This window comes from Notechis scutatus, chromosome 5 (assembly GCF_049901735.1).
Source record: "Notechis scutatus isolate UNSWTSFEM ecotype Mainland chromosome 5, rNotScu1.2, whole genome shotgun sequence".
Lineage (NCBI taxonomy): Eukaryota > Metazoa > Chordata > Lepidosauria > Squamata > Elapidae > Notechis > Notechis scutatus.
This window is the reverse complement of record NC_142013.1, coordinates 100,855,252-100,873,861: the sequence shown is the minus strand read 5'-3', so window position 1 is coordinate 100,873,861 and position 18,610 is coordinate 100,855,252. Positions and strand designations below refer to the sequence as shown.

Below are 18,610 nucleotides of genomic sequence, written 5' to 3'. Positions count from 1 at the left end.
CAGTTTAGTAATGATGGATACATTGGTACTGAAACTTCTTGAATTTTCAACCGGCAAAGCTATGCCAGGTTAGAATACTAAATATCAAACGGCATTGTTTAAAATTAATTTGATTGCTTGAATTATTCAGATTTATTTCCTCTGATGCAAGCAAGATGTCTACAAAAATGTCCTATCAGAGAGAAATCTGTTTTTCTATGAAAAAAATGCAGGACCCCACCTCCCCGCTCTCTCTGAAAGTGGTTTATTCATTCAACCATGTATAATGATTGAAGATAGCTTACATCCTTAGGATGTAAGTTTACAGACAAACAGACAGACAGACAGATGATAGCATAGCAATATCAGTATCATTTAGACATTTACTGTTTCACAGTGCTTTCCAGCCCTCTCTAAGCGGTTTACAGACTCAGCATGTTGCCCCCAACAATCTGGGTCCTCATTTTACCCACTTTGGAAGGATGGAAGGCTGAGTCAACCTTGAGCCTGGTGAGATGTAAACTGCCAAATTGCAGGCAGCTAGCAGGCAGCAGAAGTAGCCTGCAGTACTGCACTGTGTCACCACGGCTCTAAATAGAAGAGATAGATAGATAGATGGATAGATGGATAGATGGATAGATAGATAGATAGATAGATAGATAGATAGATAGATAGATAGATAGATAGATAGATAGATCAGATACAGATACAGATACAGATATAGATATAGATATAGATAGATATAGATATTTGTTTTCATAGATTTTCACGGGTACAGGTATGAAGGTCTTGGCATGTTCAGGTCTTTTCCTGTATAAGATTGAGAGTATCTTGGTGATATTTCAACGAGGTCCCACTCACCATTTTCAGGCTGGTGCTTTCGGCTTCATGCTTGTGCAAGCAAAGTGTGATTGGAGCTGCCGTCTCTCTATAAACCTCCCCACCAGTATTTATAGAGAGACGCAGCTCCAATCACTCTTTGCTCACACAAGCACGGGCCGAAAGCACCAGCCTGAAGATGGCGAGTGGGACCCTGTCGAAACATCACCAAGATACTCTCAATCTTACATGGGAAAAGACCCGAACATGCCAAGACCTGCAGATAGATATAGATAGATATAGATATAGATATAGATATAGATATAGATATAGATATAGATATAGATATAGATATAGATATAGATATAGATATAGATATAGATATAGATATAGATATAGATATAGATATAGATATAGATATAAAGGGTGTCAAACTCGATTTCATTGAGGACCCCATCAGGGTTGTGTTTGACCTTGGGAGTGGGATGGACATGGCCAAGGGACATGGCCAGCTTGACGTCACTTATGTCAGGGGCATTTGTGATGGCCCAAGCGATCTGCCAATGAAAATGGGCTGCAGAGCTCTATTTTCAGCTATGATGGCCTCCTGCACCCTCTATCAATGAAAACAGATCTTGAGGGGCTGCATACTAGGAGGCTGTTGCAGTTGAAAATGGAGCCTGGGAGGGCTGCATGTGGCCCTCTTGAGCTCCATTTTTGCTGGCAGAGGCACCACAGGCTGGTCCTTTGCTGTTTCTAAGGCAACCCCACGAGCGAGATCTAAGCACCCCACGGGTCAGATCCAGCCCCCAGGCCTTGAGTTTGACACCCCTGATATAGATGTTTAAATGTACAGATTGAGGTGCTCCTGCCCTGGGCTTTGATCCTGAGGTTCATGTTAGGTGTTGTTAGGATGTTGTTAGGGTTAGGATGCCCTGAGGTTGTGTGAAACCCAGAAAGGAAGATTGAGCTCAAATATGTAGATACCTCCCTAGATGTGGATTTATTATGATGGGATCAAACTGGAATATTGACAAAGATAATTGCCTTATCTATTAAAGTTGGCTAAAAGGTGGGGGAGGGAGGGAGGGAGAGAAAGAAAGAGGGGGAGAGAGAGGGAGAGAGAGAGACTTAAAAATCTCCCCAGAAAGTAATAGTTTTCTACTTGTATGTTGGAATAGGCTCCCTGTTATAGCTTTTCCCTCAATAGAAACCAAAGAATCTGGTTTGAGTAAGTAAGAGACAGGGGTGCAAGAAAAGAAAATGCCCAATAGACCAACAGTAAACACTCTGTTATCTCATATGGTATTACATATTTGATGCCTACACAGAAAGAAGGGAGGATGTTTTTAGACTGTTACAAGCTTAAAAGTTTCTGATCTACCCCTCACCCTTTGGCACCTCACAGGTTCCATGAGGAGACAGAAATTCCCTCAGGATGAGGGGAATTGCCAGAGGTGGAATCTGATATACAGAAGCAGAAAAAATGAATAAATTATGCATTTTAGCTTCAGAAATTTTGTCAGTTTTATAGCTTGAACGACTCCAAAGCTGCATAGCATTCTATATAAATTCCACTCTTCCCCAATAAGAGAAAAAGCAATTCTTTATTTATTTAAATGCCCAGACTATTAAAAAAAAATCTTGTAAACAAGATCATCATAACAGTTTTGTTTTGAAGCTGAAATCAGGCCCCTTAAATGGAAGAATTTCAAAAGTATATCACAAAAATTTCATCCCACCACCAAATTTGTTAGCAATTCCCTTTGAATTAAATAGATAAATAAAATTAAAGGGTGCTCAGATAAAGTTACTCCTAAATTAGTGATAACAATTGGATGTTTTCCAAATAGCTGAATCTGGGACAAGACTAAATATTATCATTGTACAACCTTATTGTCATGGGGTTTGTAATTTTTTTTTTTAAAAATAACATGTTGTTGTTAGTGCTGTCAATGCCAGTGGTGTTTTCAAAACTTAAGATGCAAGCTCTATATTAATTTTAAATTATAAAACCAGAAGATATAAAAATATATATTTTTATTTCATGGCAAAAAAAATTGAAAAGTTATTTTTTTTGCTATGAAATAAAATTGGTATATACATTCTAAGAATTATAACATAATTGCTGTATTAGTGAGAATAGAAGTATTAACTGCTATATATCCAGGAGGCATAAACATATTCCACAACCAATTGTCTATTGCAAGTTTTATCCTTAATTATCCCTCTGCAACGGGATAATTAAGGACAAAGCCAAGGTCCCTAAAATACTCCTAGTTATATAGTTGTCCTTGAGTCCTTCTTTGCCATAGTACAACAGATTTTTTTAAAAATGCTTTCTGCTTTTTTAAAAAAGTAGGTCTAAGTGACTGACAGTTTTGTGCCAAGATGGAGCAGTTTGAAACACTTGAGATATTAAACATTGAGCAACACTATTTATAATGGGAATTATGACAGAAATACGAACACATCAAGGAAGTTTTGAGAGTATGGATAACCTTTCATAAATATCTTTTTTCCCCTTCCTTTTCTTCTTAATTACTAGGGATAGGAAAAATCAGGTCATCAGAATTTTTCAGTGAATATTTATCTTCCTTTTATGCAACACAATCAGCTTCAGATTCACAGCAGTTCACAATAACAATTAATATTGAAAACAACAATATATAACCAGCAACATAATACTATAAAAATATAAAGGTGTAAAAACAATTGCAGCAAACCTAAACAATTAGCTGTAATAATGATCATAGTAATAATAATATTGATAGTGATTATTAACCTTCTCATCTTTCTTATTACCTACTCCTATTGATTTCTTATGACTATCACTTCGCTGGTTGCATCTTATGATTTAGGATTGTATATTACAATTTATCACATTGTTGCTTGTATTGTGTTTGTATTATGTTTCCAATTCCATTTGGCCAATAAGGAATATCCTCTCCTCCCCTCCCACTCCTACCCCATTCCATCCATCCCATCCTATGGGATGAATAGGTATGTGATAATATGCACACTTTCAATCTTCATGCGCATATCAAAATCTTTTTTTTTTCAAATTTGTAAGATGGTTCACAGCTTGGCATAAATACAGACTTAAAAACTTTTTAATTAGAGAAACACAATACCTACAGTACAAATTGTGCATGAAATTAAATAAAGAGGCTGGCACTAACTTTTCTGCTGAAGCATTATTTTACAGAAATAGCCTGCCTGAGAAGAACTATCTGACTGTGATAAGATATTTAGGTAAGTTTGCCTTATTTGATAAAAAAATGTGGTGGAGAAACTTACATCCTTATTTTTGGGAATTGAAACGTTTCCATCACAAGTTTCAACCTGACCCCTGTTACTTTTATGGGAACACTATGCAAGCAGACTTTTTTCCCCCCTTCTTATCATTTGAAAAGTGTTACTATAAAATAAAACCCAATTGTTTCTATGTAGCAGGTTGTAGAATTTGAACAGAATTTAGAGCCCTTTGTTCCAAGAGAAGATTTATAAAAACCTGCCTTATGTCACATCACTTTGTCACATAATATGATCAAAAAAGGGATATCTGGAGTTTTAGGGATGTTTGGGTGAAATTACAAATAAATTAGTAAATGGGCTGTATAGATAGTCCTCAACTTATGACCAATTTTTTTGTTGCTAAGTGAAACATTTGTTAAGTGAGTTTTACCCCACCTTATTATCTTTCTTGCCACAATTGTTAAGTGAATCACTGCAGTTATTAAGTTAGTAACACAGTTGTTAAGTGAAGCTGGCTTCCCCATTGACTTTGCTTGCCAGAGGGTCGCAAAAAGGGATCATGTAATCCTGGAACACTGCAACCATCATAAATATGAACTACTTGTCAAGTATCTGAATATGAATCAGGTGAGCACGAGGATGCTGCAACGGTCATAAGTGTGAAAAACGGTAATAAGTTACTTGTTTCAGTGCCGTTGTAACTTTAAATGTTCATGGCATGCCCTTGTTAGAGTCGGACTCTGAGGGAGAGGAGGAAGAGCTGACAGGGAGTGGAGGTGTGGCTCTAGAGGTTGTGGAGGAGGCTGGGGAAAGGCAGAGGCCGGTTGGGCAGTCAGAGAAAGAACCAGGCCCATCCCCTCTTCATCCTAGGACATGCGGGGGGGACGGAGAAGGCAACAACTTGGCTTACGAGAGAGGAAGTGGACATAATCCTCCTCATTGGTTGCAGCTGGGGTGACTAGTATATAAGAGAGATGATTACAACATAATGTTGCCAGAAGCAAAGCGTATTTTATTTTGGGTTGAAGTTATTATCTTGGTTGGTGTCCCTCCAACAGACTGTGCCTTGTTATCTCCTTGAATTTGGTAATTACTTATCCTTGTCTGTTGTGGAAATTTCATCGTAGTTTGTTTGGTTTTTTATTTTACCTCTATCTGCTCGTTAAGTTTGGACTGTATTGCTTTCATTTGAAGACAATTTTTGAGTACATTTTATCTCCAACTGAGAATTATTGAACAGTGGGGCCAAGTTGGAGGCATTAAAGGACATTTATTTACATTTTGGATTTTGTTACATTTGTGTTACACTCCAGGTCATCACGGGTCACTAAATAAACTGTTGTAAGTTGAGGACTACCGGTGTTATCAAACCCAGCTGCTGTGTCAAAGCATTGTTCTGCCAAAATGATGACCCGCATGAGGTGCTGTCATGAGGCAAATCTCACTATTAGGTGCACACTGTGAGACACAAATATGCAAGTTACAGCATTGGTGTAAGGACATTTTCACCTATGACCATCATCACCAACCCTGGAGATGTTCTGACCCAGCCTGAGCAGAAGCAAGAAACAGACTCCTTGTCACAAAAAAATCTCTCTTTATTTACCTCTTGTGAATTAATTGCATTCACCCACCGAAAAGTCCAAGCAATAGTCCTTCAAAGAGTTAACGGCAGCAACAGACCTAATCAGTGCCCTGCAATAATTGCAAAGCCATGAGCTCCCAGCCAAAAGGCTGCAAATTAAGTTCCGGCAAGCAGTCTCTGTGGCACGAAACACAATGAACAAAATCTTCAGAAAGACAAACAGTTATCTCCTATGACAAACATTCCCCTTTCCTTCTATTTATTTCCCAGCCAGGGAGGGGCCATTTAGTGTCCATGTGTGCTTTGCTTCCCAAGTCGACTCCTTGTCCTCCTTTGTTCCCCTCTCCAAACAGCTCTGTGCATATGTGCGTCTGGAACAGGCCCCAGCTGTTCTTCTTCCTCACTCATATCAGCCTCCAAAGGCAGCTGCCTCTCTGGTGACTGGGAAATGTTGGACAGCCCCTGGCTCTATCTCTGTGTCTGACACAGAGCATTCATCAGAGGCTTCCCCAGACTCCAGAACTGGCCCAAATTCCTCCCCAACCTCCTCATCGTCCAACAATAGATACCCATAGCTACTTTTGAATGGCAAGATATCCTGCAGCCTTCAATTCCTCATTTACCTCATGTGCGGGAAGAAACATTCTCTTTCTTCATGTGTCTCAAATATAGATGGTTACTGAGGAGAAGACAAAGAAAATAGTAGGAAATACTAGGACCATGATGACGAACCTATGGCACATGTGCCGGAAGTAGCACGCAGAGCCACTTCTGCTGGCACATGAGAGGTCACCCGGAAGAGCCCCACTGTGCATGCGCATAAACCCCCCACCAGCCGGCTGATTGTCGTATCTGCCATGCATGCGTGGGGGAGACATGCACGTGGGAGATGCGCGTGTATATGAGGCATGAGGCATGTGGGGGGTTTCATGCGCATATACAGGCATGCAGTATACACACAGGGGTAGCATGCGCATGCGCAGGGGGGTGGGGGGAGGTGCGCATGCATTGCATCATGGTTGCAGGCACGTGAGCGCACTTTTGGCATGCAATGTGGAAAAGGTTAGCCATCACTGTACTAGGAGATAGTTTTAATGACCCTCAACAAGCTGAGTCAATAAAAGTCTGTAGGGCTAAGATATGTTTGTTTATATTTCAAATTCAGGTACTAATGTTCAAATCTGAATTTTAGGAAGAATTTACTGGCACATTGAGGTGTGTATTTGTCAGCAAAATGTACCAAAGTATAAAAATGAAAACATCAAGCATGAGAATTTAATCTGTTTGGGTTGTTTTTTTTTTTTTTTTGGGGGGGGGGCAGACATTCCATTATCACCTTCAGAAGATGGTGATTAGGAACATGATTTATTGGAACTCTGAGCTGACAAAAACAAATACAAAAGTTTGCTTTTAATTTTCCTAACTATGCAAGATCTCCCAACATTTGACAAGGAACTGTAACTTCAGATGAAACAGTTGCAACCCCATTGCTGTTTTTGCTGTGTTCATTCATTCTGGACAAAATAAATCAGGATCAGTCATCACTGCAGGAAAAACAATGGCAATGTCTAAATAAAACATGGCAGAGTATGTTAATTAAAATTATTTCCTAAGTGCCTATTCCAAACCAGAGATATTTACTAAAGTTTATTTATATCCTTGCTACAGAATCAGATAAGGAACTAATCCGCGTTTAATCACTCATTAATTTGGGGACATGTAATGAAGATCTCATGCCAGGTTGTTCATTCAACATCTACAATCCATAGCTGTCAAAATATTAATCTCCTCTGTTACAACAACAATCGTTCTAAATTAATTTGAGGTCTGCAATTATTTTGTAGCTATTGGCCAAGATAGGCATCACACTATACTTGCTGCATTTGTTCAGAAAATAAGAATAACATTAAGATAATTTCTTTCTGTGGGGTGTTTTTTTTTTTTTTTTTTCAGCAGCAGGGACTGGGAGACTGGTCAGGGTTGAGGGAAAGCTGAGCGGAGCAAAGTACAGGAATATCCTCAGTGAAAATCTGTTTCATAGCACTCAGAACCTCAGTCTGGGCTGAAGGTTCATTTTCCAACATGACAACAATCCTAAGCACACAGCCAAGACAACACAGGAGTGGGTTAGGACAACTCTATGAATGTCGTAGAATGACTTAGCCAGAGCCCTGACTTGAACCCTATTCAACATCCCTGGATGGACCTGAAAATGGCTGTCTATCGATGGTCACCATTCAACCAGGGGTGGGATTCTACTGGTTTGGATGGTTCAGGTGAACCAGTAGTTCCAGTGAGCATTTGGCCCTGCCCACTTGTCTCTGCTCTTTTATTTATTTATTTATTTATTTATTTGATTTGCCAATTGTTTACAAGATAATAAGTATAAGTGTATACATAGTTGTGAATACATGAAATGGGTACATATAAGAAAAATAAAAGAAGAATAAGAGAAACAATAGGACAGGGACGGTAGGCACGTTGGTGCGCTTATGCACGCCCCCTACAGACCTCTTAGGAAAGGGGTGAGGTCTTTCCTGTGCTTTATTTCCTGTTTTTTTTTTTTTTTTTTAGCACAGCTGAATCACGCAGCAGACTGGTTTGCCATGCATCAGCTGTTTTACTCAAAGGAGATGCAGCAGAAGTTACATAATTGAGTTGAAAATAGGCTTTTTAGAATGTACAGCACGCACGCTCGCCGAACTGGATGTTACACTGGTTGAATCGTACCACTGCCTCCAACCTGACTGAGCTGGAGAGGATTTGCAGGGAAGAATGGCAGAAAATCCCCCAATCCAGATGTGCAAAGCTTATCACATCATATCCAAAGAGACTTGTGGCTGTAGTTGCTGCCAAAGCTGCTTTAACAAAGTACTGAGCAAAGGCTCTGAATATTTATGCCAATGTGATATTTTAATATTAAAGAGAATTGATATTAATGAGAAATAAAATGATTTTCAACAACTGTAGAATCAGGCTGCAGCATAACAAAATTGACAAAAGTGTCTGGCTACCCATCCAGAAATTCAAATTCTGTTACAGCATTTAATGCACAAAAACAAAATTATATAACCATTTGCATTTGCTCAACAGATCCCACTAACCTCCACAAAGGAATGCTGGATACAGAAAGAAAATGTACTTCCTTTTTTCCCCCACTGTTTATTATGCTAACTTAAAGGCAAAATGATACAAGAGAGAAGGTTGGGGAAAAAGAGCATAATTTCTTTCTCCCTACAGAAGTGGCTGCACTCAAATAAAAAAACAGTTGTACCATTTAGCTTATACAGAGAACTTATTTTTCCAATCTGTTCTGATAGCTTGTTATCATCTGACAAAATGAGTAACATTCAGCGTGTGCTTTAGCTAGTTCAATATGAGGTACAGCTAAAAGCAATGTTTTCAATGAAAACCCCCAATTCAAACCAATATAAGATAAAAATGCTTAATGAAACCATGTCCACTTTTGTTGATTAACAGACTATTATGAAAAGACTGGTCATTTATTAAACATGCCTATTTTTCTTTTGCACTGATTTCTAGAGAATACACATACAACAGACACACAGAGACAGACATACACATAGGTTGTAGCTGTTACAAAGTCATTTAGAACAAGTAGAATATATTGTATGTTATGTGCAGACAGCTGCTGTGACTAAAAACAAAAATAATACATTTCTTGATATATTATATGTCCATAAAATGAGTGGAAATAGATAAGATAGATAGAAGATGGATAGATGGATAGATGGATAGATGGATGGATAGATAGATAGATAGATAGATAGATAGATAGATAGATAGATAGATAGATAGATAGATAGATAGATAATATTAGATGATAGACAGACAAACTAAAGATTTATTCCATGCCTGATAATTCAAAGAAAACATTCTGGATGCAAAAGCAGAAATATACTGACTAGCTGGTATAATGTGAAAAGATACATTGATAGGATTATGCTCCAAAATGCTCCAACACATAAAGAAGAAAGATTGATTGGAAAATATCTTAACTGCAGTTGATGACAAAGATTTATTTCCACTATTTTTCTCAGGGAAAATAGACAAATAAGTCATTTTCCAATTGGTCTGTGGATCATCATTGTTTAGCTGTTATATCATTCCTTCAAAAATTGATTTTGTAGAAAATAGCTTCAAAAAGGTTATACCCAGAAACTGTCTTCAGGCATTTCAATTTTCGCAAATGAAAAATGCAGCTATTTTACAGAAGGTAGGAAATAAGGAAGGAAAGATTTTATATTTGCCAAAGATGTGTTTAATAAGCTTTGGAATAGACTGTTTTGTTAAATAATCCATGCTATTGATTTTGTTTTGGGTTGGTTTTTTTAGCACTTGTTAATCCCTTTCTGTACATGTCTTATGGTGTATTCCTGTTTGAAAGGTGGTATGCTTTTCTGGAAAGGAAATGTTACTTTCAGCACTGATATTTTATGTCTGGCAGCATTAAGCACTTGAATTATTTTTCCTTTTTTATATTGGCAGTTAAAACTAAGAAGCCAGTACTGTGAACACTTGTGAATGAGAGAGAATAGGTTAGTGGATAGAGTTGGATCTGGAGAAAGTGGCTTATGAATCTCTGTAACATTCATTAATCTAACTGTGTGGGCATTTTTTCAACCAAAATTACCTCACAGGTCTCTTAATGAAGATACAATGGAACTGTCCAATATTTCTCTTCCTGGCTGATGGAAGCAGATGCAGGATGCAAGGGTATGTTACAAAATGGATACAGCTTTCTTCACTGACCATCAAGTCAAAAACACTTCCTAATGTCCATGTTATATAGATTCTATAACTTTCTAATGCATTAAATACCTGCAAAATCCAGTAGAGATCTTCTAGATGCCTTCATTTAAAACGAGAACCGTGGTTTACCTGATAATGTACACTGATGAATCTTCTCTACGTCTTATGGAAGATGAACTACTATAACGCGACAAATTATTGAGGAGCAAGCACATTTTTTTTCTATTAACAATGAAAGGCTATACACTTACTACTGGACAGCTAGCAAGGGCAGCCTATCTTTACAGCTGAGGCTATAGGGACTACTGGAATGAAAAAGCTCATTAACACAATGCTCTTTACTGTGAGTGATTAGGTTGTTTCCACAAATTCAGCTCCAGAGATAATAGCTTATCTTTGGGGTTGGAGTTGTTCAGTGCTCAAAAATGAGAGAGGAATTAACTAATTGAGGTTCAGTAGCAGGGACAATTAATGCTTCTCTTAAGCATTTGCCTTTTCCATTAAGTGCTCTCTAGAATGCTGTTGCCTATCTACCTAATGCTCTTCCTCCTCCTCCTCCTCCTCCTCCTCCTCCTCCTCCTCCTCCTCCTCCTCCTCCTCCTCCTCCTCCTCCTCCTCCTCCTCCTCCTCCTCCTGACATAGAATAAAATATTTATAGCTTAGGTTGAACTGTGGGATCCTTGGAGCTCTCTGAGTTGGTGGTTTTCTTGCAGATGTTTAATTTACCAAACCGGGTAACATCATTAGTGGGGCTTGCTCTCTATATAGATACAAGTGGCTTGCCCTGTCAGTGTTGGTGGGAATGTCCTTGATGATTCCTTGATTAGGCTGCTCTTTACAGTTTGATTGTTTGACTGAGTTGGTAATTCCTTGATTGGGGTATTGTTTACTGTCTGATTGTTGGTCTGGTATTAATGCCAGTACTAATCTGTTTTTCCTCAGTGTTGGTTGCTGGAAAGGAGGTATTTTGCTCTTTGTTTCTTTTTGGCTTTTTTGATTGCCTCTTTTGAATGGTATATAGATATTTTTAATGTCTATGTGTCTATTGGTGTTGTATGTAAAGACTGCTGCTAGTTAGATAGTGAAACATCTGCAAAAAACATCACCAAGCTTAGAAAGCGCCACAGTAGGTGACATATAAGACATAAAGTACCTGATTCTTCTGCAAAGATCAAACTTAGGCTAATTCACACCAATAAGTGTGTTCATACGTGCCAACAAAGGCTTTAGGAAGTTGTGCAAGAAAATAAACTACATTGCAAAGGACTTGACATTTCAAAAATCAGAAATGGTTAAATATAAACAGAGTCACGGCAAAACTTTTCAAAAGCGAAATAAGCAAGATATTTGAAAAGTGCCTTACCACAATGCAGCAATACCAGTGTATACCGAAATGTACAATAAAAGGATGGTACGTAGCAATCAACACTCTTTCTTTAAAGCATTATCACTGACACGTCCCCAAAGAACATTTCTTGTGATGAGTAAAATAGGACTGTCAACCATTTGATTCTGTTTTTCATCTTCCTGGTTTAGGGCAAAAAGAAAAAGAAAGAAGAAAACAAGGTAGCTTTTTTTTTTTTTTTTTTGGCAACTATATGCCTGCCTTTCTACAGTACAGTTCTTAAAAAGGAATTGTGAATGAAATTCCCAGCTAAGTTACCCCTACTCAAGGAGAATTCAAATTATCTTTGGGATATCTTCTATCTTATCTAAGTGGGATGGGTGACATAAATATCTAATAAATAAATAAATTTTAATTGGCAGAAGGTTTCCAGTTCAGCTCAGAATTTAGCCAAGTCTGACACATTCTTGGTTTTTTAACAGTACTAGCAGTAGCACTTTGACTTAGGTATCTCTTCATAGTGCTTTACAGCCCTCTCTAAGCAGTTTACAGAGTCAGCGTATTGCCCCCAAAAATCTGGGTCTTCATTTTACTGACCTCAATCTGAGTCAGCCTTGAGCCTGTCAGGATCGAATTGCTAGCAATCAGCAGAATTAGCCTGCAATACTGCATTCTAATCACCGCATCATCATCACCACTCTTCTGTACTCTGTAGTTTCTAAATGCCTCACATTTTATGTGCCCTTCTATAAATCCTACATCTTACGGTCCCTCTTGCTTAAGAATCTTTATTGAAACAGCATAATCACAATTATCTCCTTAGAATTAAAATTTGTATTTTTAAAGAAATTATTCAGCATTCCAAATGCAGATTTCTGCAATTATTGGCAACTTGAAAGATTCACCGAGTATATGTTTGTAACTGCATTAACTCTAAGAATAATTTAGTTGGAAAGCCTTGAATACCAAGAAGGCGTGGGTTTATTTGTTTTTTAAGATAACACCATGGAGAGGAGAGTAATCTGTTTTGTCATTTCCACAAATGTTGGTAACATAGTAATAACCATAAAACTACTTTGAATGACAGTCCTGTATAATCTGCTATGACAACTAACATATTGCAAAGCGAAAAACATAACAAAAGAGAGTTAACACAATACTGAGATCTACATAATACTACTAATGTTATGCAACGAAACAGTTTTCATAATTGTTTTTTAATTTGTTTGCTTGCTTCATTTTTGCCTAAGTGATTGTAAGCTTCTCTCTTAAACCTTTTATTTGTTTTCCTCTCTTTTTCAAAAAACAGATATTTTTAACTGAAGTTCTAAACTGGCTCCTGATATTTTAATCTGAATGCATTTTCAGATTACCACCTAGGAAATATAGCACAGTGGAAAGGCAGATAAACCTCAGGATGTTATTATTTTTTTAAAAAAACCAATCATTTAAAAATGTTGCAAATAAATTATGTTTGTTTTTGTTTTTAATAAGTTAATACATCTAATAAGAATCAATAACTGATCTTTATTGGATGGTGGAGTATCAATAAAGGATAATATTTGTAGCTCAGGGTTGAAATGAAGGATTTTTGGTGTTCTCTGAGCTTGTTTCTTTTCTCATAGATGTTTAATTACTCTAAGTAGGTAACATCATCAATGCTGTTCCCATTTGCATGCTGTCTGAAGCGTTTGATCCCCCCCCCTTTTTTTTTTTACAAAAGAAGAAACAGCTATCACAGGTTTTATAAATGAGCCAAGGAACATTATGCATCAGGTCAATAACTAAGAGCACAGGTGGTTGAACTAGACTTGTCTATCCATTAAAGTATCAAGAAAAAAAACTGTACATATTAAATCCTATCATTCAAAATCCACATGACTCCCATCTGCTGATGTTGGAGACATTGTAGAAACTTTTGTTCACGTGGTAGATTTTTTTATTTTATTCTAACACTCAAAATTTGGAATTGCAAGCATCTAGTATTCGTATTTATTTGACAGTTAGTAAAAAGAAAAAATGTGTCCAAAATTTCTTCAGCAGCATTTCAGTACACATTCTTTTGGAAAGAAGATTAAATATTTAGGATGTACCATTTGGGCAAGACAGTAACTGATGATAGGAAAAGAGAGAATGAGGAAAGAAAGAAAGAAAATAAAATGTAGCCAGCACACCAGCAAAACATATTGATATATTTCATGTAACTATTTCCTGTTTTCAAACTAAAAAAAGGAAATTAAATTTCACTGGATGACATTCATTCAAGCACTTCTTTAAGACTTGGATCCTCAACATTATCCATATATATTTTCTACCTCATCACCTATATCAACGATTAGATAATCAATTTCTATAAAATATTTTATTAATGGTTTAATTGATTTATTGTTTTAATTGATTAGTGTGATTAGAGTGTTTAGTGCAAATAGTGTGATTACTGACTAGTTTAAAAGATCAAGATCCATGTAATTTAATTGAATAGTAAAATCAATGATTTAGTGAATTTAAATGAACAGTGTGATTAATGATTAGTGTAATTAATTGATTAGTGATTAGAGTAATTAATTGATTAGGCTGATTGTTGCTCAGGAATATTATCTGACTAGAGAGATCACTGCAATTGATTGATTGGTGTGATATTGGCTATATAGATTACCCAAAATTGTTCCTTTAATTAATTCAATCAACGTACTATCTTAACAAACCTACCATGCCAAAAAAAAAAAAAAAAAAAATCCAATGCCAAACCACAACCTAAAGAGAAGATAATCCCCACCAATGAACCACAAGACTCCTGCACATGCCTTAAATGCTACAAAAATCTAAAAGATAATGAAAACTCCATCAAATGTTCTCTGTGTAACAAATACGCTCATCATGACTGCTTGGGATTAACCAAGCAATTTATTCAATACCTGGAATCATCCAATGAGTTTTCATATCTCTGCAAATCATGCAAACCCAAACTGGATCTGTTGGAAAGAGTTGATAGCATTGAAACCATTGAAACATCCCTTAACACCATAGTAGCATCCCTGGACGCCGTAAAAGAAAGAATATCCAACCTTGAAAAAAAAGACACAACGCAAAAACCTGAACATCCAATAGCTACAAACCACATCTCTACCCAACAACCACAACCCAATCCAAAACCCAATCCACAAAAAAACACAACCCAGACAAATATTGATATCCCAATCCTCATCAGAGAAGCTGTTGAGCGTGAACAGAAACGTCCAAACGCCATCTTATTTGGTCTAGAGGACATCAATGACAATGATGACATCACAACTGTCCGAAACATCATCAGTGATTATCAAGCATCAACCATCTCCGCTGATTAAATACTTGACATTTCCCGCATTGGCCGAGAGCTCAAAAACAGAGACGGCTCTGTGGCCCCACGCTTGTGCAGAGTCATTTGCAAAAATGAATCAAGCAAACGTAAATTCATTTACACTATAAATTCAACACCAACCATAAGAACCTCCGTTGTCGCCCTGACCTAACCATACAGCAACGTGCCCGCTCCCGTGTACTCCGTACTGAACTCAAAAAACGTCTAGACAATGGAGAGAAGGACCTGTACATTGACTACCATGCTGACTGTATCAAAAGTAAGCCACACAACCCGCAACTCAGCTTTAACCCTCAACCACAACCCTACCTCAAACGATCCACCATCACCCAAGACTAGGCATGCACGCCCCTAACTACCTCAATTCCAACTACTGCTGGCCTTAAATGCAAACTACTCAATGCAAGAAGCCTCGTGAATAAAATACCTGAATTTTTCCTCCTACTAAATATGGCTAAATTCGACATTATATTTGTCTGTGAAACATGGCTCAATGCATCTCTCCCTGACTCCATTACCACAGTAAGAGACTATCATGTTTCCCGATCAGATCGTGAAATTTGTAGAGGAGGTGGTGTTGCTATCTTCTATAAAAAGTCCTTACATCTAAAAAATATCCAAGTTACCCAGGAGCTTGCTCTTCCTGAGACCATCATCTGTGAACTATCCTTAAATATCACAATTCGATTCTTACTATGTTACAGAGCACCTGATTATGACATCGAACATGTAAACAAGCTAAATACATTACTAACATGGGCTGCATCCTGCCCATACCCTTTTATCTTTCTTGGTGATTTCAATCTACCTCATATTGACTGGACCCTAAATGATTGTACAACTGAAATCATACACACAACCTTCTACAATGCTATTACAAAACTGGGACTGGAACAACTAGTAACCAACAACACTAGACTAAACAACTGCCTCGATCTCATCTTCTGCAATAGTTTGAATTTAATTTATGGAATACAAACTAAAGAACCCTTTTCCAGCAGTGACCACAATATGATTGACTTTTGTCTCAACATACGCCCACACAAAAATCACCACAATGATAATTGTAACTTCAAAATTGTAACTTCAAAAAAGGCAACTATGATCTTATAGACAACGATCTCTCATCCCTTGATTGGCAATCTCTATTCACTGGATGCAATACTGTTGAAGACCATTACAACATATTTTTACTTGAAGTCAAAAGAGTCATCAAACTATATGTACCAACAACAACTCCCAAAACAAAACAAAAAAGCAGATTACCCATAACAATAAGGAAACTTCAATCCAAAAAGAGATCACTCTGGCAGAAAAACAAATCTGGTCACGTTGCCAATTTCAAAAGCCGATACATAAATTTATGCCACCAGATAAAGACCGAATGCACCAATTATCACATTAAACAAGAGGAAAACCTTCTAAGCACCAATTCCACCCGTGCTTTTTACAATTTTGTAAACAACAAACTAAAAGACTCAAGGTCCATCCCACCCCTGATAGGACCTGATGGTAAAGACTGCAACAATGACACCATTAAAGCCAACATCTTTAACACATTCTTCGGCTCAGTATTTGTAAACAGCAATGGATCATGCCCAGTATTTCCTAGCCGTACCACAGATAACAACAATGATCTAATACATATCGATTTTACAGAAGACAATGTTGAAAAAGCACCACGCAATCTAAAACCATCTCTATCTATTGGACCGGATGGAATATGTGCCTACTTCTTTAAAAAGCTATCCACTGCCATAGCCAAACCTCTAAGCATAATCTTTGAAAAATCTTTCAGGACCAGCTCCTTGCCTAACCTATGGTCACAAGCCACAGTCATCCCCATCTTCAAAAAGGGAGACCCAAGCCTAGTTGAAAATTACAGACCAATCTCCTTATGCTGCGTCACCTGTAAAGTCATGGAATCAATTATTAACCTATCCATCATCCTCCACTTAGAGACAAACAACCTACTCTCCAATAAACAATTTGGTTTCAGAAAAAAATCTATCCTGTAATCTGCAACTCTTATACTGCAAAAACATATGGACGACACAACTCGACCAGGGCAAAGCAATAGACGCAATCTACATAGACTTCTGTAAAGCCTTTGATTCAGTGGTACACGACAAACTACTCCTAAAAATAAAATCCTATGGTATCTCTGGACAACTGCATAACTGGATAGAAGCATTCCTGTCAAACAGACAACAAATGGTCAAAATTGGGAGCGTCCTATCAAATTCTGTACCTGTCAATAGTGGTGTCCCCCAAGGCAGTGTTCTAGGACCAACTCTCTTCATACTCTACATAAATGACCTCTGTGATCATATTAAGAGCAATTGCGTTCTTTTCGCTGATAAAGCTGTTCAATACCACAGACAATACTGCTACCCTACAAAAAGATCTTGACTATGTATCAGAATGGTCAAACAAATGGCAACTTCAAATCTCAACAAATAAATGCTCTGCCTTACATATTGGCAAAAAAATCAGAAAATAAAATACAAGCTGAATAGTCAAGATCTTGTTGATGACCCAAGCTCTGTAAAGGACCTTGGAATACTCACCTCTAATGATCTAAGTGCTAGAGCCCACTGCAACTACATAGCCAAAAAGGCATTAAGAGTTGTTAACCTAATCCTACGTAGCTTTTTCTCTGGTAATATCACACTACTAACCAGAGCATACAAAACATTTGCTAGACCAATACTCGAATACAGTTCATCAGCCTGGAACCCACATTACGTATCTGATATTAGCACAATTGAGAAAGTCCAGAAATATTTCACAAGAAGAGTTCTCCACTCCTCTACTCGTTGTAGAATACCTTATGCCACCAGACTTGAAATTCTAGAACTAGAAAACCTTGAATTACGCCGTCTTCGGTCTGATTTAAGCATGGTATATAAAATCATACATTGCAATGTCCTACCTGTCAATGAATACTTCAGCTTCAACCATAACAACACAAGAGCACACAATAGATACAAACTCAAAGTTAACCGCACCAAACTTGATTGCAGGAAATACGACTTCAGCAACAGAGTGGTCAATGTCTGGAATACTGTACCTGACTCTGTGGTTTCTTCCCCAAACCCCAAAAACTTTAACCTTAGACTGTCTACTATTGACCTCACCCCTTTCCTAAGAGGTCTGTAGGGGGCGTGCATAAGCTCATTAACGTGCCTACCGTCCCTGTCTTATTGCTTCTTTTATTTTTCTTATATGTATCCATGTATTCATAACTATGTATACACTTATACTTATTATCTTGTAAACAATTGGCAAATCAAATAAATCAAATAAATAAAAATAAATAAATATTTCCCTTCATTCTTGACACATATTCTTGATACCAGAGAAATGAACCTGTTACTAATATGCTATCTATCAACCAGCAAAGTTGTTATCCATCAATAAGGCTCATGTTGCAATTCTGTATCTCGAATATAAGAGTGTAAGCATATAAGCTTTAAGAAGACTGAGACAT

At 37.4% G+C, this 18,610-nt stretch overlaps 1 long non-coding RNA gene across 1 annotated transcript in view; it reads left to right on the top strand.

The window, feature by feature from the left end:
• The first annotated feature begins 10,300 nt into the window (after positions 1 to 10,300).
• LOC148130594 (uncharacterized) overlaps positions 10,301 to 18,610 on the top strand; it is a 9,315-nt gene continuing 1,005 nt past the window's right edge. The window contains exons 1-2 of the long non-coding RNA XR_015749671.1: positions 10,301 to 10,378; positions 11,951 to 11,980. This is a non-coding gene — a long non-coding RNA (uncharacterized LOC148130594). The remainder of the gene's footprint in view (positions 10,379 to 11,950; positions 11,981 to 18,610) is intronic.